Genomic DNA, 25,835 nt, shown 5'->3' with positions numbered 1-25,835 from the left:
GATAGGCCGCAGTTGTTACTGAAGTGTGTATTTGGATAATACGAAAAAAATATCGTATTATTCAAATACAGCGAATGTCAGATTATCGAAGAAAAAACTTCGATTGAAGAAAATCCACATTACAAAACTAACTCACACTTTGAGCACATTTTTATTAGACATATAATAGAGCAATTAATGCAATAATTGTTTATGAAATATGAAAAAAATCAAATGAGTCATTTTCGAGAAAGTCGTTCAAAAATAACACGTCAGAAGTAACCTACCTCTTGTGAATTGTTTCGAACAATGAGTTAAGATATACTTTTGCTTATTAATGAAATATTTATTTGCGAAATTTGAACAAAATCGCCTGTCGTTCGAGAAAATTGTTGGGAAAAACCTTGACCCCCAAAATAATCTATCCGTCGTAATTGTTTTTCATAGAAATGACTTATACTAAAATATAGGGTTATTAATGAAATGTTTATTTATGAATTATCAATAAAATTGTCCACGTAAGTTTTGAGAAAATCGTGAGGGAAAAATAACTCCCCGAATAAACTATCTCTTGAGGATTCTTTCAGGGCAAGCGAGTTATTCCATATTATTAGGTTTTTAATGAAATATTTATTTCTGAGTACGAACAAAATTGCTTGATTCATTTTAGAGAAAACCGTGGAGGAAAAACACCCCCAAGAGTAAACTACCCCTCGTATATTTTTTTTCAGGACAAACGAGTTTTGCCATATTGTTCGGTTATTAACGAAATATGTATTTTTGAAATACGAATAAACTCTTTTGAGTCATTTTTGAGAAAATCACCCAGACAACACACTCCACCAAGAATAAACTACCCCTCGCATTTTTTTAGGACAAACTAGTTATTTATGCCATACTGTTAAGTTATTAATGAAATATTTATTTATGAAATATGAACGAAAACACTTGAGTCCATTTTGAGAAAATCACTGAGAAACTCACCCCTAAGTATAAACTACCCCTTGTAGATTTTTCTCAGATAAATGCCTTATACCACAAAATAGGGTTGCTAATTAAATATTGATTTATAAAAAAAGAAAGAAAACAAGATCGTTAGAGCGTTATTAGAAAATATATTTTTTCTATTTTCATCGTACAGGAAACTACCCTTGTTTTGGGAGTAGGAGGGAAATAAAAGAAACTATAGGAAATACTATGAAAATCTTAAACTAAAATTTGGTGCAGATAAGTTGAACGGTTGGCCTCTAGGCGAGTGCACAGAAAAGTGTAGCGAACGGACGGACGAACAGATGGACATGTATCAAAAAATAACTTTTTCGGTATTAGGGGCTATAATACGTGTAAATTCGTTGAAATCTCAAATTTGATTTTTTTTCGATCACCATACTTTCTTCTCTCATTTGTCACTTCAAAGTAAAAGGAACTCAGAACTACAGATAAGAGACACCTACTTTTACACATAGACATTTATTGATTTAAAACTGTTTTAGTTTGTCATTTCACTTCCAATTGAAAGGTTTTACCATGACTAACGGCATACCAATGACGAGACGGAAGTTTTGAGGAAGTAAATGCATTCAGAAGTCTATACTACATTACGCCTATCAGCCTGTTTTTACTTCTGCAATTGTTGACAGTTGTAATTTCGTCCAAAGGCTACATGAATAATTCTTGGTTGACGTCATTGTGTTACTATTTTAGTATTGTTCTCTTCAGACTTGGTTGAAGTTTTGTCTTAACGGTTATACATTTTTCTTTCTTATTTCATCGTTACACATAAGAATAAAATGTTCTGGTGAGTGGATAAATTCGAACCTACGAACATTGAGTTTTCATTCTTCCAACACATTACCAATGGACCAAGCTTTGTCTTCACGTTAACGCACGGTTACAGGGTTTATTACGATTTAAATAAAATGGCTGGCTGTTAGAGTTTCCTGCCCAAATATTTCGATAAAAAATTTTCATTGCTTCGTAGATACGTAGAGCAATGTTTAGATACACATTTTAGGATAGTGCATTTTAGTATATATAATAATTTCATGCCAGACAAAAGCTAGATAAGTTTTGATAAAATGTTTCATATGTAGTTCTCAATAATAGGCTTGCTGTTCGGGGTGAAGTTTCAAGGTTCAGCATTGACTAGCAGTTTTTGCTATTAATATCCCTTCTAACAATATTGGCAGTGGACAAAAGTTAGCCCGTGTTGAAGCTTTTTGCTCCTAATTTAATTATTTTACTTTATTATATAACGAATATATTGAAAATTGTCAGCAGGCACGTATACAGTAATTTATTTCGGAAGGGGCCCGACTTCAATATTAGGATAAATTATAATAAAATTTTAAAAGATAATCCCAAAAATTAGGCTAAATTTACAGAAAAGTTGGGATTTCAGAGGGGGTCCGGACCCCCTGTACCCACCCCTAAATGCGTCCTTGTTTGTCAGTAACGTTTCCTCATTTTGAAACCCTCAAAAACTTCGGATATATAAAGGGAAAAGAGTTATTTTCGATAAAATATCACTTCAAGGAGACGCGACAGTTTTATTGCACATGGTGGTATCCAACGTTCACAAGGGCAAGAATTCCTTCCCTTTTATTCTTTTGCTATTGTGCTCTATCGAAAGGTTAGGTTTGTAAAATATTACTCTTACAAACAAGCGTGATTGGCAGATAGGAATACTGAATAGAACTCCACAGAAATGCATGCTGAACTTACGTTTATAGCTACTCTTTGGTGATTTGGCCTCAAGGTCAATCGAGTGGTAATTCAGTTCCGTCTCTGTTCTTGAGCCATGTTCGTATTACTTCGAACAGTTTTGCTAATGACAAGCATGCCTCGTAATATAACATACTTCTTTCGCGTAAGAAATCGAAACTCAGTTGGTCACAGCAACTTTTGTTACCTAACCATAACGGCCTAGGGTCGTCTTGAGTAGAATAAAAAATGTTACTGATATTCCATTCACGAAGGAGGAAAGGTTACTTTAAATATATTTCTTATTCATTTTGTCTACTCTGCTTGTCAGAAATTATATACTTTCTGTTGGGACGGTACTGAAAAGAGAGGGGAGAGGATATAAAACTTCGTGCCCCCTGATACATTTTAAAGTTTGTTACATGGTTGCTCAAATTATTACTAAAAAAAGCACTTTAAACCAAGATATCTAAAGTTACATTATGTAAGGGTGGCATATTCAGGAATAATAATAATAATAATAATAATAATAATAATAATAATAATAATAATAATAATAATAATAATAAATGTCTTTGGAGAGCCGAAATTATGTGACACGAATCATTACATGTAGAGCTTTAAGATGAGTGGTCATAGGAGAGGAAAAAACAGGGTTTTTCTCTGTCTGACCAACGTAAAGATTATGTGCTGAAGTTAAGAAGCATAATAATTCTACAATAGGTTGCGTTTACGTAGAATATCAGTTACTTCAGTTCTCCTCCTTCGGGCTACTTACCTCATGTGGTAAATTCAAAACAATTTCAATTTAAGACAAATACATGTAAAACTTTTCTGTAATTAAATATATATAGGGGAAATTAAACATTTAATAGGGAAATCTGTTATCAGTGTCCAAAATAGTAGATAGAAGACTATCAAGCGAGAAACATTGTGAAACTTTATAAAATTCTCCAAATTAGAATTAACATTTACTGGAAAACATTCGTTATGCACCAGTGAGCATGTAGTGAGTAGTGAGCACAGGGGAAATTATTACGAAACTGTTTGCAAACAAAAATTAGAGACACTAATGCAAGTGCGAGAACGGCATTTTTTAAATTTTTTTTTGTATCGTCATGAGTTTTACACACATGTTACAATTTGATTTTTTCCCACATAAAAAATAAATAAAATAACCACAGTAATAAAAATTACAACGGCACTTCCATGGGGTTCGAACCCAATACTTTCGGCATACAGACTAGTTGCTTTAACTAACTGAGCTACTTGTTTTCTTACGTGAACTGAACCTGTTCTACGGTAAAGACGATTTTTCATTACGATTGTGCTAAGAATTCGTCTTTTTCCATAGGTAATTTCCACTATTTGCTCTATCTATACGTTAATATTTAGCATAGATTCATATATTTGGAATTCGCTGATAATGCATGTAATAAGACACATTAGAAATGTTTCGTTAAAACTTTCGTTTGTAGATCTAATCCACGTCTCTCTCAATGACATAGATGTCGCTGCTTCGTGTTGAACTGCAGAATTCCCTCGCGTTCTTGAAAATTTCCCACTTTAGCAGAGTTTGTAATTCTCGAGATTTCTGTCGATTTAATGTTTTTTGCTTCTAATTTATTTATTTTAAGCTAATATCTAATACAAATATTAAAAACGGGTTTGTTATTAACCTGTCCTGCTGGGGAAACCTTCCGAAATTTCGAACATATAAAGAAAACAGAGATATTTTCAAAAAAATTCAGAATAAAGAGACGCGTCATTTATTTTGCTCATGGTAGTACATCATATTTGCGTTGTCGGGAATAAATTGGTGAAATTTTCTCCCTGTCGAACGTAAGTTTCTACATTTTGTGATATTACAAAGAAAATATTTATTCTTTCCTTCCGACTAATTTATTATTCGTAAATTTATTGCCAGGAAATCAATAAAATTGGACTTAGAATCAACATACATTTAATATGTAGTTATTTTTGGCACCACTCAGTAAGATGCTAAACACACACACATATATGCACCATACATATTGTATTTGCACAATTCGTACGTTGAAATACGATAATCGTCGTGACATATCTGGGTTTTATCTCTTAACGTGGGCACGGTCAGTATGACGTCACAAACTCAATCTCTGTAACGATTGGTAAATGTAAAATACGACATCAGTTGACATGCTAAAGTATTTTTGTCCCTCATTTAAAACAAAATGCTATATTTTGTTCTTGCAAGCAGAACTAAGAACGGAAGTATACGCACGGTTCAAAATGGAGAAAAAAATATGTACAATAGGAAACTCCTAAGCTACAGTATGTTTTGAAAAAGAAGCAGTAGCTGAAATGATGTGAATCAGGCCCGTATCCAGGGGGGGTCTAGGGGGAGGCAATAAATTTTTGCTGGCCCCCTAAAAGTTTTACAATAGGCTTGCAAAAGATCTATAATATGGTGATGAACTATCATATGGTTGGATCGGGCCCCCCTAACTTCAGCCGTGCCCCCCTAAGTTTTTGGGCTGGCTACGGGCCTGTAGCCAGCCCAAAATGTAGGGGGGCGTAGAAGTTAGGGAGCTGACACAACCATATTATAGTTCATCATCATATTATAGTTTATTTGCAAGTCTACCGTGAAAATTTTAGGGGGCAGTGAAAATTTAGGGGGACCCGGCCTCCCCCTAGCCTCCCCCGTGGATACGGACCTGATGAGAATATCTATTAAATGTTATAGCCCGGAAGCCAGCACCAAACTTCTTACGTCATAAGTATAAAAGTGGGAAGGAAAGTGGCTCAGTGGTGGACGGCTTGCCTCTGGTGATTGCGATCTATAGTTCGATCCCCTGTTAAGTTTGTGATGGACAACATCGAGTCCGTGGCTTCTCTCGGGTATTCACGTTTCCTTCCACATTCTCATTCCACCAATTCTTCCGTCATTATTCACTTCCCTTAATCACAGCGACGCAATTAGGCTAGTTGTCGCCCGGGGCAAGAGCTCAGTTTTGCGCCCCTCCCCCTGACAAACCAAACCAAAACGCTCCCAGACTACATCTGATATTTAGGGATGCGCACGAGACAAAACTTGTGGCTGTCTCGACTCGAAAATGTGCTGTAAAAGTGATGTCTCGACTCGAAAAATGTATATTTCTCTATTGGAAGAGCCGTGTCTCGACTCGAATTTTGCCAGAAAAATCCTGTCTCGACTCGTCTCGTGCGCATCCCTACTGATATTGGCATCACGCAGTAATTCTCCTATTTTATGTTTTCTTCAGATGGTAAAGCTTGATTTCAATACATCATTTATTTTTTTTAGTACAATCCGCGGCAAAAAACCTGCAACATGAGGATGTAAGTTTATTGTGAAACTACGCCTAACAGCACAGGGAATGAACATAACGTCTAAGTGGAACGTATCATGCTAGGATAAACTTCGGCCTTCTCCCGTGCACACTTATTTTGGAGCAAAAGACTTCGTAATTTCACAATAAACTTATATGCTCATGTTGCAGGTTTTTTGCCGCGGATTGTACAAGATAAAACATCAAACTAATCGAGAGTAGCATGCTTAATATATTCTTATAGTCTTACCATAATAATTGCAAATCACAATGTTCTGGGAATTATATCAAGACGTATATATGTGTAGAAAGAATCAACAGTCTGTAACTTTAAGTATGAAAAGCAGTCAAGCTGTTGTCTCGAATATTATACTCGGACATTTTGCAAATCTCTTAAAATCGATATAAGTTAAATGAAAACACAAAAAGCTGGAAATAAAATTTAATTTTGTGAGATTTTTTTTGACTGCAAAGGTTTTAACAATGTCCTCAAAAGATAGCTTTGAAGCTAACTTATGCTCTATGGATATGATCCTAAGATTGGTGAGTTGTTGTCCCATTAAGTTTCTGAGTAATTTTTTTTATGATTTTTAGTTTTTTAAAACTATTTTCCTTGCCTTATAGTGAAAATAAATATTTGCCCAGTTTTGCGCCTCCCTAATCCGACGCCCGGGGCGCAAGCCCCATTTCCCCCCCCCTTAGTTATGTCATTGCTTAATCATGCGTCTCTGTTAGCCTAACTAGCATATATAATTGTGGTACATTAAATTGATAGAAGGAAAGATATGTATATAAATGTTCACCTATCCAGCATTAAGCACACAAACGAAAGTAAGAAAAGTAATTTTATCTTACTAGTCAGGCAGAAAGCTTTAGCGAATCATGGAGTGACCTTTGATCACCAATTCTAAAAAAAAAAAAAAAAAAAAAAAAAGCGTCATAATATATATATTTATGACTAGTTTTCTGACATTAAATGCGAAAATTGTTGCTGATCACTTCAGTAATGAGAATTAAAGGGAATAAAATTTTTAAGTTTTACGTTCCACGGGTATATCGGCTAGGCTAAAGGAGACGGTGATGATGAGATAATGGGCAAATTGCTGGAATGAAGAAACTGGGAGGAAATTGAAATTCCCGAAAAAAAAAAAAAAAACACACACAATAATTGGAAGCATCACTGAATAGGATACGCCCAAATATGACCAAAATTTACGTCTCAAGATGGACCAAACTAACGCTGGAATGTTGTTTTATGTTTGTAGTGATGAAATATCGTCAATTAAGTCAAAGAAATAGGAAACATTCTGAAATAAGACAAAGTTTTCTAAATGGGTGTAGCTCCAGATTTGATCAAAATTCACATCACAAAATATACGGTTTATGATACTGGTTACAAAAATTGCTCCTGATCATCATGGTAACGAGTAAGAAAATAATTGGAATGAACTCTGAATAAAACAAGTCCCCTCTCTTCTTAAGTGTGATAAAATGTTTACCTTATAAGATATATAGGTCAAATCTACGCTGACTTGCATGTTTTTGTAGTGACGAAAAACCATAAATAAATCGAAGACGTAGAAACTTCCAAAATACGAAAGAACTTCGGTGTTTGTTTTATGATTGGTTGTGATTGATTTCCACTTCAGTAGCATGACATATAGAAAATTACTTACGTGAATGTTACGCGTTAGGATAAGCAACTCAGTAATTTGAAAAGGAATATCGCAAAGACGGCACTGCATTCGGAAAGCCGATAAAGCAAGTGTAACGTGACCGGCTTTCCGTTATGTTTAGGGTAATTAAGGCCACAGTGTTTATTCATTCTCAACCTGATAGATCTTAATTCTAGGGGATTGTCTCATTCACCAGCCTCAAGAGCTGGAAAGTGAATGAGTTAGTCGTTTACTAAATACAGGGTGTCTCAAAAAGTCCCGAAACACAGGGCAATTCTTATTATTAGAGTTGCAATAAAATGTAAGAGGGGAAAAAGTATCCAAATATGATGTTTTCAATCTAAAGTTAAGGAGTTTTTTTTTTTAATCGGACGAGCCATTTGGGCTGTACACTCTTTATGCGCCCAATATTACATGAAAATTCAACGTTGCCATTTGCTTGGACCCACATCATAAAGTGAATTTGGGCATGTTTGAAATAGGGGCTTCCCATCGACACGTCAGCGAAAAAGAAAGTAACTTCATTCACTTGTGAGTTCAGGTGAATTGCAACGTTGCATTTTCATTTAACATTAGGTGCATAAAGAGTGTAGTACAGCCCAAACGGTTCGTCCGATTAAAAAAAAAAAAAAATCCTTCACTTTAGATTGAAAACATCATATTTGGATACGGTTTCCCCTCTTACATTTTATTGTAACTCTGATAATAAGAATTGCCCTGTGTTTCGGGACTTTTTGAGACACCCTGTATTTAGTAAACGACTAACTCATTCACTTTCCAGCTCTTGAGGCTGGTGATGAAGACATTCCCCTAGAATTAAAATCTTTTAGGTTGAGAATGAATAAACACTGTTGCCTTAATTACCCTAAACATAACGGCAAACCGGTGATGTTACACTTGCTTTATCGGCTTTCCGAATGCAGTGCCGTCTTTGCGATATTCCTTTTCAAATTACTGAGTTGCTCATCCTAACTCGTAACATTCCCGTAAGTAATTTTCTGTATGTATATCATGCTACTGAAGTGGAAATCAATCACAACCAATCATAAAACAAACACCTACGGTTTCCCCTCTTGCATCTTGTTGTAGCTCTGATAACAACAGTTACCCAATGTCAGGGGACTCTTGAGACACCCTGTGCAATAACCAATTCAACTTAGAAGAAATGTTGGCGATGTAGCTTAAATGTGCTAGTTAATAAAAGAACAACACAAATTTCATTTTTTTATAAAAGTGCAGCAAATGTGGATAGGTGAAATGTGATAGAAAATATTCTAACTAGTAAGTGGCGTTGTCATTAACTGTTTCGAAGATGTTACTATATCTTCTTCAGTAGATGTAACTTAATTCTACTCCTCTGTTTCGACCTAGTTGCTCGATGGAGCAAGAATCCAAAACGTAGTGTCTCGATACTCTCGAAGGAAAGAGTTTTGTCTCCTGAACAGAGATTTACAATCAACTGTGAGATGAGTCTGACAGTGGCAGTTGCGCGGGAGAAATAAGCAATTGTGGTTGTCAGCGGCCCCTGTCGTTAGCGTCAGCTCAGTGGAGGAATCAAGGTTAGCCAACCAGAGCGTTAAGGCGATGTACCGAAAATGTCCCCGCGAGCTACTAGTAGCTCGCGATCGACGGTTTCACTATTACTGCCTTAGTCAGTAGCTGCGCATCCAGATTTCTGGCATATAAAAGAAGGCACGGAAACAGTTACTAATAGTTGCTTTTCAAGACCCTTCATGGAGTGCAGATATTTCTGTAGTGGATAAATACTGTGTCCCTCGGGGTTCTCCTCTTTCTTTCCACTTTCTTCACCCCATCGTCATTTCATGTAGCCTCTAAGCTTAATCGTGATACATGGAACTAATAAAGAAAGAAAAAAAAATTAATATCTGACAATTGTGCCCAAGTCATAAAATGGTTCTTAAGAAAAAACGTGGGAGTAGTTATTAATAGACGTTTTCAGAACCTTTCATGTAACACAGGAATTTAATCATCCGAAAATTATACCAATCATAAACTGCAAATTCAGATTACTAACTTAAGGGAGGTAAGAAAGCAGCATTTTTTTTTTATTGTTAAGTTATTTCCTAAAGATAAAGGAGAGATGGTTGGTAGATAGTGTAGGAGGAGCTTTAATCGTATATTTATCATACAAAAAACTTGCACTTCAGCTGTTTCTTTTTAAATAAATAAATGAAAAAAACTGGTGGACATTTTAGACGATAAATGTTTCCCTAGTAAAAGTAATCAACTCCGAATTCCACTATTCAGTACTTTCGGAAGCATTTCCTGACTTATGTGTAGAGTCCTGCAATATTTATGTGCCGCTTTTAATTCTTGACTCGCAAAAACGTACGCAGGAGTGAGTCCTAAGGGGGTTGAACCTCCGAAATGTAGACTTTGTCTGTACTCTGTGTAATTTTAGAGTGAATTTCGACCCCTCTGCCGAAAAGCGTTGAATCTCCCTAAATAAATTTCTGCGTACGTTCATGCTGTATTGGACCATCGGTGATAACACTTGATTAGCAAGAATCGCTGGACTCAAGCCTGCTGTTGTGATTAAGGCGCATTTTAAAAGTAATGACTGTGTGGTAGCAGCAGGCCCGTATCCACTAGGGGCTAGGGAGCCCCCCCCATAAAATTTCACAGTAGGCTTGGAAATGAACTATAATATGGTTGAGTCGGGCCCCCCTACATTTTTGGGCTGGCTACTGGCCTGGGTAGCAGTTCACTTCAGCTGAAATTTCGACAGCACTTCAACATTGGAGGACATCGGACAGCTGACCAGATTGACACACAATAGAAAGACGGATAGAGGAATTCTACACTCTCAAAATTCAGATTGAGTTTTGAGTTTAACGACCCCTTCAGGAGCGAGGCTATATGAAATATGGACCTACTGATTAACGTGGAATCCGAAACACATGAGATCCCGCCGGGAATCGAACCGGGGTCTCGTTTGCTAACCGTTTAGCCACGAAGGAACTCAAAATTCAGGTTGAGGTCGAGGCATCTGTAATGCATAATTTTATTCGACAACGTCGCGAGTATACACAGTACATTACACAATGGTGACTATGTAGTTGATATTGTTTATAACAAGTAAAGAAACAGATGTGTTATCTGTTTTGTGTTACAAAAATGGTATTATACGTTGCATCAGTTATTACTGATCACATGGTATAATATTGAATAATGTTAGTATGGAAATTATATTAAATATTCTATATATTTTGCCAGCCTCTTTATATGGAAACTTTTCTTCCCTGTATTGATATAAAGAACTCAAGTTTAAATTTTCTTATATTTCTGAAGAGTACATATTTAACTTCTTAGGGGCGTATGTAGGCTATATTGTTCCTACGTAAAATTCTTGACACGGTTAAGATGAAATTAATTTTTCTTCTAGGAATTTTAAGGCGTCATACATGCTGTACGTCATGTAATGAATCTGATACTGGACAAGAATTGACAATTGATTAGCCTTTAAGTTACACATTTTGTGTTGACAAAAGAAAAACGACAAGGAAGGGAAATATGTATAGATTCAAGCTTCATTGTGGCGTCAGGTGTTCCGTCTCGCAAACTCTTTCTCCACACGAATCGATGCTCTTCCTGCCCTCTTATTAATAATGATAATAAAAAAAAGCCAAAAATAGTTGCCATGCGCGGGAGTCCAATTCAATTTAAAGCTTACCTTAAGTATCGGCACATAAAGTGAGCAGCAAAAATAAACACATGTGGATGTGCGTAAGGTCATAATAATACTGTATACTCAAGGACTAGTTTGCGTGGGTGGCAAGCAATGATGACTTCAGGGGGTGCACGGGGAGAAATTTCCTTCTATTGCTATAAAACTCCCCCGAGATATCTCGAATCGTGGTCAACACATGGGAGTTTTTCCCAGTGCTAGCTTTACTCCCTAATATTGAAAGTACCCCACGAGAAAAACATAAAGTTATCACTGTTAAGAGGCCTCATCCCGGCGAAATTAAAATACCGCTAATTTTATAGTAATTATGTGATATCTTCAAATAGATAAAATATAATCGAAATGTGGAAAAAGAACGCCCTAGACAATATCATTTTACATGAGATACCGTTATCACAAATCACTTATCTGCTTTCGATTTCGAGCCATTTTGAAAATCGTTATTTATTTTTGCGTTTCTAAACGGCTGAAAACGGAAAGGCACTAGGTGACTTGTGATAACGGTACCTCACGCAAAATAATATTGTCTAGGCCGCTCTTGTTCCACATTTCAATTATCTTCTATCAATTTGAAAATATCACATAATTACTATAAAATTAGCGGTATTTTAATTTCGCCGGGATGAAACCTTTTAAGACGTTGAAAACTACTACTCTTCGTGTCTCCGTAAGTGTTAGGTCTATATTGAATGCTGTTACAGAAAAATGACTTTCTATCAATATAGCTATAGTGTATTAGCGAAAACAAATAATACTCGAGGGGTCATAAGAAAGTAAGATTACAAAGTTTGGAGGGAAACGTGTGCAGACTCAAAAAAGTATTCATACACGCAAAGTTTTTGACGTATGATTATATATGAAGGTTAAATAAAAACAATGTTACAATCATCTGCAAATGTACACAATTTTTTGTTCGTTCCTTTAAAAAAATTAAAAGAAGGATTCTTTAGATAACAAAAGTAAATAAATGTTCTATCTCAACTCAAAAAAGTATTCATACAACAACACAAACAATAAATCTCGACGAGCTCTAACAATCTGTATCAGAAAATCAATATTTTAATGTTTTGTGTGCATACCGTTAACACAAATTATTGCTTCAAGACGCCTTGGCATAGACCGAACGAGCATTTTAGTCATTTCTGGGGAAATCTTTGATCACTCGCCCAAAAGTATCTTTTATAGTGCTTCCTTGCTCGAAGGAGGGCGTTTCTGTACTTTCTTGTCCAGATAAGCCCAGATAATAAGTGTTCGATAGGATTGACATCTGGGCTTAGTGGAAGAGTCAGAAGCCGCCATGGAGCGTCTTACAGCAACCACTCCCTAGTTTTCAAAGTTGTGTGCTTAGGACAATGTCCTGTTGAAAAACAAAGACCCTGTAAACACCCAACATCTACACACTGCTTGATAATTTATGGCGCAACACACTAACATACTTATTAGCATGCATGACCCCTTCAATAAAAAACTGTTTCGCACTCCAGAAGACGCCATGCTTCCCTAAACTATCATACTTCCTCCGTGATTTATTGTAGGGATATTATGTTGCGATTGCAATTCATTATTTGGCTTTCGCCATACCCATATTTTGCCATCTGATCCGAATATATTAAACTTCGATTCATCGAAAATACAACAGCATTCCAAAATTCGAAGTTAACACTTTTGTCGGTTAACTTCTGAGATGTATGGTTTGTTTTTGGCTGTCCTAGCATAAAAATCGACACTATGTAGCACATTTCGTTTAGTTCGAGGATTTACAGTATAAGTTAGCAAAATACAACTCTGGGAAACAAAAAAAACAGCATCCCCTCAAAATTCCCTATGATATAGTTGTAAGTGTGAAGTATTTCTGTTCGGACTCTCATGGGAAGGAAATGTACTATCGTGGACAAAATTACATTAGCACCTGCATTCTGCATATCCTTAGTACATTCACTAATAAGCTTGAGAGATACATTCTTCTATAAACGAGAAACTGAAATCGGCATTGATCATTTTATTGTATTTAACTGCCATTTCTTTTAAATTATCAAAACAGATGAACAAAAGTATATTAATCTTTACCTGACAATTTGGGATTTGGAAAATGAAATGTATTCTTTAAAATTCAAATACAGGAAATTGCTTTAAGAAGTCCTTTTTCACTTTCAATAAATGTATACAATTCCTTACAAGTAAATTTCAATTTTTCCTGATACAGTTCTTGTCATCTCTTTAAAATTATCTAAACAGATAGACAAAATGTATTAGTTGTTGATAGATGGTGAAAGGTGACAGTTTCGGATTTACAGAATAAAACTTACTTCTTAAATCTATATTTCGAACTAGATGAATTTGCTTCAAACTAGATACAGATTTTAAAAAAAGAGAAAGAAAACTGTTATGAACAGACTGGTAAAAATTTGTACCGGTCACGGGCATTAATCAAAATGACAACAATATTTCCGGTCTGGCCGTTAAAAAACCGTCCAGTTGGCAACCCTAGTGCAAATAGATCACGTGATTTCTTGAACCAAAGACATAGCACTTCTCAAGGGTGTGTGGCGGGCCGGCGATGTGCGTTTTCGTAGACCGGCACCCACACAAGAGAGTTTAGCAATTACCCAAAATACTCCTAATCGGTCAACAAAGTTTCTGCAAAATCACCAATTATAACTCGAGCGGCAAAGTTATACTGGGACAGGAACTCAGCTAACAACCAATCTGAAGATTCTAGCTTTACAAGGTAGCGATGGCCTCCGCCAAAACTTCTAATTAGAAAACGGTGGAATCATTATCTCGACGGAAACTTGATAGTTACCAACCCTTTGGGATATCACTTGAAAGCAAAACTCAGAAATAAAGTTCCTTGCAGTAAGCCTGAAGTTTATTGTTCCTAATGCTATTACAAGTCCACGAGCTGGGGCGCTAAGTGTGACTATGTGTTTATAGAAAGAGTTTATAACTTACGTGACAGGTTCCAATCGATAAATACTTGCACAGAGAAACACTCACAAGATAAAACAAAACTTCACTAGACTGGGAGGGCACAAGTCAGTAGAAGGATAGGTGCACAGGTGTAACTATTTGATAGTATCGGTATGCTATAGGTCAGCTAGGCAATAAGCCTAGAGTCTGTCAAAACACACATCAAATAGGGAGTGACAGAACTTCGACCGTCAACTTCCTAAGCTCGCCAGCAGTTTCTGAGCGCAAAGGTCCCGGCTGGAGCTAAGCTTTCAGAAGTAGATTGCCAAGTTCGAAGGAGGTAACTTTGACCATCAGTTTCCTAAGCCGATCAGCAATTATGGGCAGACCCCTGGCTGTCGTCAAGCTTTCAGAAAGAGTGCGAAGTTAGCCACTAGGATAAGATATGGATGGTAACCAAGAGAGTAGGGAGGCCTCCGGAGAAGCCGAGAGTGAGAGGCAGAGTGACGGCTAGGACAACTAGGAGCTTACTCGAAAATCCTGATCTAAGTCGTGCCTAAGACATTGCGGACTCCGTCTAGATAGCACGACTTTGAGGGGTCAGGATACGGACGTTGTCTGACGATCGAGCCAAAAACACGAGCTGTTAAGGGGCTCGATCGGCTTTGCGCACGGCACCAATTTACGTGTCGGATGCAGGATTGTGGCGTGTGCAGACATTGCACTCGGACCATGAGGTCAGAGGTTAAACATGCGTGGTAGTCCAAAAGTTCCCTGGGGAGGAACCCAAGAGTAGTCAGCAGCCTGAAAAGAAAGCTGATTGGTGTGCGCACGACACTAAGGGCAAAGTCAGCTGAGAAAAGTGCTTCTCCGTGGGGCGGAGAGAATAGCGATTGGAACACGTCATGCTCATAACACCAAGATTGATTTACAATAGGGTGCCTGGGGGAAGATTATGTTGGTGCGCATACGTGTATTTGTACTTCATGTCCTTGGATGTGTTGTCCCCAAACTCTGGAAGAGTGGTATACATCGAGATATACAATATTCATACATTGAACCACTTAAAATATAAAACAAAAGGTTTTAAGTACTAAAAGACAAAGGTTTTATATATGTTTGAACCAAGGATCTTCTTACTGTAATTTATCTTTAGACCCTTCTAAGATAACATATATAAACATCTGCAGTTTGAGGACAGAAAAAGAATCTTCTTTTTAGAAGCAAAAACGAAAAAAATTTAAACATACAGATTATATGAACTTCGTTAAGTCTTCTACCACTAATAATAATAATAATAATAATAATAATAATAATAACTAACACAAAGACTACATATATGTCAGACACAGAGGCAGACATCTTCCTGTTACAGAGGGAATGTTATCTACCAGATGGTTGACCCCGGAGGTCAAGCAGGGGTAGCTCAGATGCAAGGAACGGGAAGACGACAAGTCTTTCGTTGTAACTAAGAGAAAACTAACACTCAACACGAATTTGTATTTTAAAAGAAGTAAATGAAATACTAATTCCGTTGCATTTTAAAAATGAAAAAAAAAGAAAAAAGAGAGCAAAAAAGAATTTGCGAATCTGCGTACACTACAGGTGTTTTACTTGGTAAATTCACTACTTTACGTTGGTCGAGGCGTCTAAGCATTTTTTGGCGTCGTGACCTTCGTCTATTTTCTGTTGTTCCAGTTTCTTTGTATTTCTTTCTGATAGAACTAACGGTACCAAAACTAATTGAGAGAGTCTTTACAATTTGACGATAACTTCTACCTTCTTTATAAAGAGAAACAACCCCATCACATTGCGTAAAAGAAAGTTCACTTTTTTGTTGTCCCTCTTGACCACTAGCACTCACAATGAGAGCAGACTAACAGACATGCAATGAACTTTTGCTACAGATACAGTACGATTGCACGAGTTGCACAGTACAAGTGTTCAAGACACATAACAGGATAACAATCCCCCTGTTTGAATACTTTTTTGAGTATCATACTTACGTGATTCACATTGTATTCGTCTTCTCCTAGTCTTAGCGGGTTTTCAACTCGTGCAACTGTTAGTTCTATTCCATCTTTTTTTTTTTTTTTTTTTTTCAAGAACACCTTTAATTTTCTGGTCTCAGATATAACTCACCTACGACTAAATTTTTAGGTGTATGGATACTTTTTTATGTCACTGTATATATTATTTCATACAAACAAAACAGCTAACAGATAGTACATACGTTAGATTATTTTTCTCGGCATAATCTGTATCGGTTAAGACACTTGTCGCATCATGAGATGAGTTTGAAGATTCCCTCCTGGTAAAAATCCTGTCCTTACTGTTCAGCCACGTTGTCATGAAGTGTTTCACCTCCATATCTGAAGCGAAGCGACCATCTCTTAGGTTCTCTTTTAAGAGGTCTCATCCCTGCAAAATTAAAATACCGATAATTTTACAGTGATATCTCCCAATAGATAAAAGATAATTAAAATGTGAAACAAGAGCGCCCTAGACAATATTATTTTGCGTGAGGTACCGTTATCACAAGTGACCTAGTGGCTTTCTGTTTTCAGCCGTTTAGAAACGCGAAAATAAATGCGGATTTTCATAACGGCTCGAAATCGAAAGCAGATAAGTGAGTCGTGATAACAGTATCTCATGTAAAATGATATTGTCTAGGGCGCTCTTGTTCTACATTTCAATTATCTTTTATCTATTGGGAGATATCACTTAATTACTGTAAAATTAGCGGTATATTAATTTCGCCGGGATGAAGCCTCTCAAGTGCGCGAATAGGTGAAAGTCAGCTCCTCCACGCGAGCTGTGTACATATCTGTTGATGCCATGTTGGATCCTCCTCTGCGCTCCTCATCGGTGACGTTTTCTCTACAGTTGCAACTTTCGTCACCATTCTGCAATATGCTAACGAGACATTACAGTTTCTCCTTGAACTTCTACCAGCCGTTGGTGAATTTGAGCCGCACTTACATGTTTCGCCCACAGACATCGTATAACTAAGCAGTAGCAGACTTCTTCGGGAGACCAGCTTCCCAAACGAGGCACTTTTGTGTTTACGTACAAGTAACGCTGTAGGTGACGAGTGGCTGAAACTCTGCACAATTGCCAACTCTATGTATTACAATTACAGCATACTCTTCATTCCTATAGCAGGGCCAGCAAGAGATGGTCTCCGACGTTTCGTACTACATGCGGAGGGATGATGTAGCCCGTACTTCGATACTACTGTTATCAACCACGGTCACTTTGTCTTACACCATTAATTAAATTACCATTATAGATGCAATGAAAAAAGCCTTGGCACGTGAGTAGTGGCAACGTCACTCCTAGCTGTCAGAGACCTTCTCTTGCTGGCTCCGCTTATAGGAACGAAACATTTTTTACAACAGTTTTGATATCTTGTAGCATTAATTATCACAATTTTCGCATTTATGTCGCATTTAATTTTTTAAATGTAGCACAAGTTTTTTAAAAACAAATTATGGAACTTGGAAACAGTATATTTTTGGTAGTAATGTATATATCTAATACAAAAATGAGGAAATACCTTGATTAGGTGCACATTTTAGCTAATGTATTCACTGAGATTAAGAAATTTAAACACTTCCTCTAACCTCATCCTTAATTAAAGGATAACATGCAATAATACATTAGCCATTCTACTTTTAAGTTTGTTCTCCTGTCAGTAACAATGGAAAAGAATCTCTCGGCATCAGCACTCGAGACTGGTAACTATTTTGAACGTAACGTGCTGACAGCAGAAGACTTGTGGTTAACTTTTCAACTGTTTAACAATGATACAATGTCAACTTCCTTATCCTCATTGTTGAGAACACCAATAACCATACTTTTAAATTCACGGTAAGCAACTAACAGATCATGAACATTTTCACCACAAAGCACAGTCAGGATTTAAGCAACAGTTCAGTTTTGTTGACATTTGCATCTTTATGAAGTGAAACAGTTTCTGGATCAAATACCTCGAAGGGCTTTTTCGTAAATGCATCGTTTTAAAAGTCAAATTAGATAATACTGGAAATGAGATTTTTAGTTATTGTTAGCCAGGCCAGTAGCCAGCCCAAAAATGTAGGAGGGGCGGCTGAAATTAGGGGGGCCTATCCAACCATATTATAGTTCATAACCATATTATAGTTCATTTGCCAGCCTACCGTGAAACTTTTAGGGGGGCAACCAAAATTTAGGGAGCCCATCCCCCCTAGACCCCTCATGGACACGAGCCTGTTGTTAGCAATAATTAACAAGAATTTCACTTTTTCGTTTTCATTCTCATTTATCGCAAGTAATGTCGAATTCGCGACAATATAAATATTATTTCTGGGTCTGAAACGAAAAGTTTGAGGTTTCCTGTAACATATATACATTCTTTTAACGTTTCGCACAAATTGCATTAACGAATAATTTCGTCTTTACGTCATTCCTCTATAACAGACGAAACTCCAGAAATATTAGTCTTGTAACCTTAGTTTTTGATCCTCCTTCGCAAACAAGAAAGAACTTGCCTGGTATTACCTTTTAGTACTTTGACATAAAACGTGCCTAATTTTTCCGGTAGATGCACCCTATATAAACACCGAAGTATCTATTGAAATAATGCTAGATCAACAGACATTGCCTACACATACAGTATATCAAATTTAAGTGCATTTGTAACAACTTAATTTCACAGTAAAATTATGATCCAGAGGAGAAATTACGTAAAACTGTTGTATTGTCATCAGTTCAGTTCTCTAGTTACTAAAAACATGAGTGAAGGTTAGTTGCAAGATTTGACTCAAACAAACAGAAAAGTCACCCAATATAAGCATTGTAAACATAAAAATATAGAAAAAGTATAAATAAACAAAATATTTACTTCCTTGTGGATGTCCCAAGACTACAAGCTCACGCTAGGAGACGATATCGGAGAAACAATCTTATACGAGTTCGTATATAAAGCTCATGCTAAGGGACGATATCAAAAGAACAATTTTATACGAGTTTGTATATAAAGCTCACAATCTTATACGAGTTCATGTATAAAACTAGCAAATGCCACTTCCTGTTGCTGTGAACAATATTTCGCATTCCTCCCCCTTAGTGTTCCATATAGAATTCCGCTGTACTCGAAGTATCTCGCTAAATTTAAACAGCTCGTATGTTCATCTTAGTGAACTCCCTTCGCCTGTTTTCTTCCTCTTTAGATCAATACATGTTTAATTAATAAAACAAAAATGACTAGAGCACAAAACATATATAGGGCAACCAGTAATTTTGTATATGATGTTTGACTGACTGTAGTTTTTGTAATTCTGGAGAAAAGTTTCGATATGGCAACAATGTGTACCTTGAGAGTGGGGATAACTTGTGGTGGCAGCAAGATAGAGCACCTCCACATTATCTCATCAGTGCGAGAGTGACTGAACGAAACATTCCCGAACCACTGGATCGGTGGACGTGGATATATGGAGTGACCAATTCGATCTCCGGATTTGGCACCATCTGACTTTTTCTGGTAACTTCTGTTACCATGGCGTAGTATAGTCTTTGACTGCTTATTTAGATTCTATAACAGGTACTGAATCCGTTTTTTTATTGGGCAAGTGAAGAATGAACCAAAGAACACCCCAGATGCGTTTTGGAACCGGATGGTCAACTTGGCGGCGCTAAGTGGGGGGGCGGAGAAACGTGACTTTTTCTTAAGGCAAATTTCAGAAAATTATGACGCCTTTAGTTTTCAAGATATCAGATTGAAACTTTCCACACGGATTATGTGAACCTTTGGGTATTTCTTTTTTTTTCTTTCTTTTTTTTTTTTTAAAGATTCCTACGTGAAACCGGGACCGGCTCGAGGGGGCAAGTGTTTCGAGGGGGTGATTTTTTTTTAGAAAAAATCCGTTTTTTCCCGATTTTTCCGGTTCAGGTGTATGATACGGACATAAGTAGTACCGAGTGGACCGTTGGAAATGGCTCATTATACTGAAGAAAATGGCATTTGAACCATGACTCTAGGCCAAAGTGGCGGATCCAGGATGTGATCAAGGGAGGGGCTAAACCATAGTTTGCAGTTTATCCAGTGTAAGGCAGGATTGAAGCCCATTTTATCCAGTGTATAGCCGTATGTGTAGCCCCTATAGCTCCCTTGGATCCGCCCCTATATATATATATATATATATAATATAGGGTCATATAAAAAGTCTCCGTGGTTTTTTGGGAGAACAAAAACATTTCTTTATCGAAAATTAATTTTAATCAAATATATATTGACCATTATCATCTATGACCTGCTATTTTTCGGGTAGTATCATAATTCCATCGGTGTAGAACTTATGGGGTTTATCGTCAAAAAAACATGACCAAGTGATTTTCAGCTGCGCTTCGGTCGACTAGTTTTTTTTTTTACCATCGAGAGAATTTTGTTGGTAGTCAAACGGTGCAAGGTCCGGGATATACGGTGGATGCATCAAAACTTCCCAACCAAGTTCCGTCAATTTGTACCGAGTCGTCAACAATAGTGTGGCCGCGTATTGTCATGATGGAACACAACTCCTTTTGATGGCCAATTCTAGTCGCTTTTTCTGGATTGCTTCGTTCAAAAGGTCGAGTTGCTCAGTACAGGACCGAAATGATGGTTTCGTATTATGTAATTATCAACGTATATTTAAAAACAAAATCAGATCCTTACGTCAAATCAGCTCGGGCCAGAGCGGCGCAAAAATTTCTTTTTTTTTTTTTTTTTTTTTTTTTTGAAAAATCTTCTGGTTTTCCCGTTTCTTGTGTATAATATGGACAAGCGTGTGGTACCATTGGAAAGCACACTCTATCCTTAAAAAAAAAAAAAAAGTTATGAAGCGTGATTCTATGATAAATAGTAAGGAAGTAGTAGCTGTTTGAGTAAAAGTCTAAAATTTCCCTCAAAAATTGGAAAACCTAAAAGTGTTAGAACAAAGTGTATCAACATCACATACGCAATTTAGTCAACTTGGTCGAACGTTATGAAAGATCAGTCCAAGAATAGCAAATATACGCAAAGTGAAAGGACACGTCCGACCTTCCCAGAATCAATCAATTCTTCCCTTCACGTTTCACATCCATCTGTACAAAAACAAAATAGGAGATTGTCACATACTTCCTCAACAATTCGCACAGATGTTCTGAATTAGGACACCTGCTTATCCGTAGTGTTGTTTACTTAGTTCTTTCCTTTCTATTGTGTCTAGCACTGCATTGCACAACTCATGAATCGTAAGCCCGCTCGTCCAATTCATCACTACGTCCTTCCCATTTTTCTTTATCCATTGAGCTTTTTCTCACTTCCGTATCATACTTCTCTTTTCCCTCTCCAGTCCTTCTATTCTTTCCTACTCTATTTCATGTCCTGTGTCTTTAACGTACTTCCATACAGAGTTGCCAAAAAGTCATTTTATACTTGAACTAAATCCGTGCAACAATGTAAGATGTTAAGATATTTAAGATTTGAAACTCCCATCCTGATCATTGATATAGCAACAACGCTGCTTACGTGCATTGCCATGTAATTGCCACGTAACTGCCCTCAGAGAGAGGAGAATAAAGTCTGCACGTTGACCACTTCATTATTTCTCCTTTCCATATTTGGTAAACAACAATGGCAGATACCAGTGACTTTCCTTTGAAGGAGCGCTTAGTGACAAGTGTGTGGGTCTAGGAACGGAAGCACAACAAAAAATGTCGCAGGTAATGAATAGGTTCCGTAAATTGTACGGTAAGGAGCCACGAATTCGTCAGATTTTGATCATGTGCGAGAAGAAAGCTTTCCGCCTGGGACTTGTTTTGGATGCCCCTTCTGATCGTCCATCAACCCGAAAGGAAGCGTATACAAAAGTTATGGCGACAGTGATGGTTCACCCACCAAGTCGATGAGAAAGCGTTATGCAGAACTTGAAATTGCAAAGAGCATAATGCAGCTTCATATGAAAATGGACGGAGGCGTGCACACATTCCGGACAATGGTCATCAATGAACTCACCAACGAGGACTTAAACCGCCGACAGGAAACACTTGCAGGGTCTTGTTGGACGCATTCCCCCTATTCCTGCTCGGAAGTGTTCTTTTCTCTGATGGATTCGCTATTTATTGGAGTTCGCGGAATAAGAACGCCTCCATATGGGGAAAGGAAAACCAATATTTTTATCAAGAAATTGAGAACAGTCCTCCACACGTCATGGTTTGGGTGGGAATGAACGTCTTTGGTCCGTACTTCTTTGAGGGTTCTGTGCAACCATCAACAACACTGTTTTCCAACAGGATGGAGCGGCTGCCCACTTCGCACTTGCTGTTCGTGAACGCCAGAACGCACTGTTCCTTGGGGTAGGACGTGGTTTCGTAAATTCAGCACACTTTTATACTTGGCCGCCTTGAAGTCCGGACCTCACTACACCACACAAAATTTGCAAAGACAAGATAATTTGAAGTGGATAACAACAGAATTCCGTGCTTTGTCAACAATTTTTTGTGGATATGGTTTTAGTCATAAAGTTGATCCCAATATCCAAATCACACGTCAGGAAGGAACGGGACGTGGACATTGATGCTGTGAGAGCAAGTGTGCTTAAAGTCTTCCATCTTGTGACGGTGGATGAGTAGGACATGGAGGCGTATCAAGCTGTGCAGTGTTAATGGAGGTATGCATACGAATGTTTTGGACACACGACCGTAAGTATTAATGATGTACAATAGGGATGCAATAAGTGCATGTATAAAGAGATTTTCTGGTCACACTGTACTGCATTGTTCTCTCTTCTGAATCTGACATCATCTTTATGTTGTCTTATTTTTTTCTTTCAACATCTTTCTTGTTTCTCCTATGTATTTCATATTATACACTTTACAACTAATTTCATATTCTGTTCCTTCCTCTTCTGTCTTTCTCTTGTTTTTCCTTCCTCTTTTCTTGGTCTCTTACTAGTCCAAAATCACCTTCCCTCTTTTGTTTATGTCTTGACTCCTTTTCTCAGCAACGTCTTAAGGCTGCTTGATTGGCTCTGAGAAGTTTTTTTGTGGCGTGGCCCCCTTTCACTTTCTGTGTACATTTAAGTTTTTATTCTTGGGTTGATCTTCTATAAAGTGTCTGATGAAGACGATGTTACATTACCGAAACTGTTACACAAGTATTATTAATATACGAGGTGTGTGCAAGAAGTATCGAACCTTGGTTTGCAAAAATACGTTTATTGGTTTGGAAATTCGAAACAGTAATATCCTTCAAAGTAATCTCCTTGGTAGTGCATACACTTCTCCCAGCGCTCCCGCCACTGTTGGAAAAAAATTCTGGAATGCAGTTTTTAGAATGATGAGAAACCGTGCCGTCGCATTCTGTATGTTGTCTTCTCTTGACTAAAATCGTGTCCTTTTTAGTGGCATTTTAAGCTTGGGGAATAACTAAAAGTCACACGGAGCCATATCGGGTAAATAGAAAGCCTGACGACACACATGAATGTTATGTTTGACGATGAAAGCCTGAATCGAATTTCGTGGACACTTTCGTTATGCGAAAATTCTCGTTCAAAATTGAATGTACCGATCTGATTGAATGTTTTCCGCTTGAGTATCGCTAAGCTTTTGTCAAAATTTGATGCAATATCGCTGCTCAAGTTTCTTATGTCATTTTACAGAAAATTGAAATCCGACGACCACTCACTACACGTCTTCACTCGTTGGCCAACTTTCCGCGGGCAGAGAAAAATTCACGACTGCACATGAGTGTCCCCTCTACACCTACACTGAAGAAATTTCTCCCGCCCTTCATTGGTTTACGCGAAAAAAAATAGTTCGATAATTTTTGAACACCTCGTATGTTTGATACTTTGACCAGTTCTATTTTATTAATAGTGTGAAATAATTCCACAGCTTTAATAAGCAAGATAAATGTTTAATTAGTTTACATAAAGTCCAAATACCAAATTTCATGTCTGTAGTCTTTTAAGGAATTCCGAGATAAAGACATCTTGTAATAATTGCAACCCTCTTTTCACTCCGTCCACCTTGAATTTCCAGCCACTTTTCTTTTCTTTTCGGTTAAATGTCAGGAAATGCTAAAAACACAAATTTGTTTATTTTAAATAAAAAATCTAAATATCAAATGTCATGCGTCTAACCTTCAAAGGTTCCAAGATATGGACGTTTTGTAATAATTGTAATCCTCTACTCCTTCTCTTCTAGGGCAGATATTAAAAGAAAAAAAAAACTGAAACATGTGTGTATCATTTTAAATTAGCAGTAAAAATCCCTAATTTCAAATCTCCTACATCAAGAAATTTGGAGATACGAACATCTTACTATAACATTTGTATCTCCATCCCTTTTGCCTTATTATTTTCTTACCTTTGTGTCAGATATCAATAAACGCTGAAACATACGTCAGATTGTCACGGACTACGTTAAACTCATTTATTAAACTTTTGTCCGTAATTGTACTTTTTATTTATTACTCTTCAAAATGACTTACGAGAAACAGTAAATTAGAAGTTGTGATGAAAAAATGCAAGACCAAGAGCCGGGTGGTCTTGGTCTTGGTGTTGCACTAGAACCCTTGGTCTTGGTCTTGCACACGCAATCTTGGTCTTGGTCTGGTCTTGTTTGCAAGAGTCTTGCAAGTCTTGCATTTAAGAAATATTATGCTTTTCATAGGTAAATTTTACTTTGGATATAAGGAATTCTACAATGCGCCAATAGTAACGGAAAAACAATGTATGTTTATAAATGTAATATATTTTACCTTCGTGTAAATACGATAATAATATCTTTATTATTTTTAATGGGTGACCACGCTCCACTACTTACAAGATAAATAACAACGTTTCGTAATCTTTATATTTATTATATATATATATATATATATATATATATATATATATATATATATATATATATATATATATATATATATATATATATATATATATAATATTTTAACAAATCCAATACTCCACCAGTTCCCAAAATGAGGAGACTATCCCTGAGATGCATGAAAGCATGAAAGAAAATCAAGACAGCACAGATTATTGAAATAGAATGAATTTCAAAATTATTTTTACTCTCTAAAGGCGTCAGATTTTTTCTTTTTCAATCACGATTTTCTAATCTTCGTATTGAACAAACTTTCAATTAAATATTGAGATATCGTTTTACTGATTCTAATACGTATTGTATGGGGCAGAAACATGGACATTGTGCAAAAGCGATTTTAAAAATTAGAGGCTTTCGAAACATGCGCATGGAGAAAAAAGAGAATTAGCTGGGTTGACCGGAAAACGAATGAGAAGGTGCTAGAAATAGTAGCACAAGGGGGATGGAGGATTTTAGATGTAATTAAGAGGAGGAAGAGGAACTGGTTGGGGCATTGGCTGAGGAGGAACTGTATTGTGAGAGACGTGCTAGAGGGTATTGTGGAAGGAAAAAGGGGAGGGGGAGAAGGGGACTGTAGTTGAAGGAAGGTATTAAAATAAAATAGCTACGTCAAGATGAAGAGACTACTTG

General features: G+C 37.0%; 1 protein-coding gene across 4 annotated transcripts in view; it reads left to right on the top strand.

The window, feature by feature from the left end:
* The window catches only part of LOC145671370 (DNA ligase 3-like), a 965,078-nt gene that overhangs the window by 461,691 nt on the left and 477,552 nt on the right, over window positions 1–25,835 (top strand). The gene's annotated exons all lie outside the window — the stretch shown is intronic.

Source organism: Thermobia domestica, chromosome 15 (genome assembly GCF_964235325.1).
Source record: "Thermobia domestica chromosome 15, izTheDome1.hap1.1, whole genome shotgun sequence".
In the NCBI taxonomy this organism is placed as follows: domain Eukaryota; kingdom Metazoa; phylum Arthropoda; class Insecta; order Zygentoma; family Lepismatidae; genus Thermobia; species Thermobia domestica.
Note: the sequence above shows the minus strand (reverse complement) of the source record. Positions and strands in the feature narration are given on the sequence as shown.